Source organism: Mastomys coucha, unplaced genomic scaffold (genome assembly GCF_008632895.1).
Source record: "Mastomys coucha isolate ucsf_1 unplaced genomic scaffold, UCSF_Mcou_1 pScaffold21, whole genome shotgun sequence".
NCBI lineage: Eukaryota > Metazoa > Chordata > Mammalia > Rodentia > Muridae > Mastomys > Mastomys coucha.
The window spans coordinates 15,491,897-15,494,256 of NW_022196904.1; positions in this window are offsets into that span (position 1 = coordinate 15,491,897).

The window sequence follows — 2,360 nt, forward strand, 5'->3', positions numbered from 1 at the left end:
GGCCCTGGCATTCCCCTACACTGGGACATAGAACCTTCACAGGGCCAAGGGCCTCTCCTCCCATTAATAACCAACTAGGCCATCCTCTGCTATACATGCTGCTGGAGCCATTAGTTCCCCCCATGTGTACTCTTTGGTTGGTGGTTTAGTCCCTAGGAGCTCTGAGGGTACTAGTTAGTTCATAATTGTTACTCGTATGGAAATGCTTCAGTATTATGGGGAAGCATTACTGGAATCTCAGGTGCTAGCTGAACATGCTCTTATCAGGAGAAAGGAAATTGATTCGGTAATCTAAATAGGACTCCATGGCATTCCTGAGGTAGAGCTTTGTGAATTTCCCAGACAAGGTAAAAAAAACAAAAGTCCTCCAACAACAACAGACCATCTATTAGACTGGGACCTTAATTAACAGTTTTCCCATGATTGTCAATGCTTTACATTCTCAATACCCCCATTAACAACTCTGGGGGTACTGAGAATGTAAAGCATTGGAGCTATATGACATAAATGGACAGTCCTCCCACAAGTGATGGGAAAGCAGTCCCTCCATCTACCAGGAGGCCATTGCCACAGCATTAAGGCTCTATTTAGATAAAGATATCCACATTTATCATTATATGGATGATATCTTGGTATAGGGGAAATTCTTCCACACCTCCTCCCAACTTAATAACAAATTAACAACTTCCATATCTTCCATAGGATTTAAAATGTCTCCGCAGAAAATAAAGCTTATTCATTCTATCACATTCTTGAGAATAGAAATTTCCCTCACCTCAACAATCCCTCCTAGAAAAGTCCACCCTTTTCTTCCCTCAAACCATTTTTATTTATTTATTTATTTATTTATTTTTGGTTTTTCAAGACAGGGTTTCTCTGTGTAGCCCTGGCTATCCTGGAACTCACTCTGAAGACCAGGCTGGCCTCGAACTCATAAATCCACCTGCTTCTGCCTCCTAAGTGCTGGGATTAAAAGAGTAAACCACCATTGCCTGGCCTCAAACCTCCCTCCAAAGCTTTCTGGAAAATCTTAATTGGCTATCACCATTGTGGGGCCTCTTGCTCACTGCTGAGCTGCTGCTGCTGCTGCTGCTGCTGCTGCTGCTGTTGCTGCTGTGCCACAGGTGAAGAATCAGGCACCAGCTCCTCCGCTGTAGCTGGAGCAGTACCGAGCCAAGCACTGGGGCACCACTGGACGTTGGCAGAGCTAAAGGGATTGGAAAGGATCTCCTGCCAGAGATCCGATACTCTGGGCGGAGGGCGTGAGTATCTGCATACCCTGCTCTGCCAGATGGGTGCCTGTATCCCAGTCCTCGGAGAGCAGGGGGAACAGCTGAGGGAGTCTTTGGGCCTCACGGAGGCCAAGGACACAGGTTCTGGCTCCTTGGGAATACCAGGAGACCCTGGACACTGCGGAGGAGCTGAGAGGGAATTGAGGGCCCTAAAGCAGCCCAGTTCACTCTGAGGCCGAAGGGAGAGAGTGGGAGGGAAAGAAAGCAGCTGCCCTGTGGTTCAGGCGAGCAGGCAGGAGCGGGCCTGCATGAGTTCTCTGTCTGATCTTGAGGCTGCAAATACTGGGCCCACATGGCACATCGAGTTGAAAGGAGGCAATGCATGGTTTTAAGATGTTTTATTATAGAAAGGAGAGAGAAGAGATGGGAAAGTAGAGGCAGGCCATCTCCATACCAGCCACGTAATGAAAGGGGGAAGAGAAGTGGAGAAAGAAAAGATATGAAGAGGATAAGAGGGAAGGGAGAGAAGAAGATGAAGATAAGAAGGGAGGGGGCAAACCTCCCCTTATATGGTGGGCTGGGCTATCTGTCTGTGGGCAGGCCATACCTGGCTGTTGTCTGGTGACTGTGGGGATGGAGTCTAGACAGAATGCTGGGAGCTTGGGGCAATTGATAGCACAGGCTAATGGAGTTGGAGAGCTCATGGAATCAGCCTGTGTCTGGGAACATGTCTCCATTGTTTCCGTCCCTTGCGAAGTCTTTCACTGGGTTTCTGGAAGTTAAGACTCTCTCAACAAAAGCACAGACTGATTTTCATGGTCCCACACACCATGGCTTTCCCTTTCCAACAGGATTTTAAGCCTCTTTTTGATCTCCTAAAGGAACATAAAACCCTGTCTCCCTTCAAACTCTCTCTTGTAAGACAGTTGAGACTTTTGGCATCATTAATGCAGCTCTAAAGGGCAGCACCTGTTAGGTGTGATCTAACAATACCTGTACAGCTTCTTACTTTTAATTTCCCCCCTAGTTTCATGGGGGCACTATGTCCAGCCCCAAGAAGTACTGGAATAGCTCCCCACCCTGGTAGGTGGTACACCTAGAATTCTAACTGAGGTAGATGTACTTGCT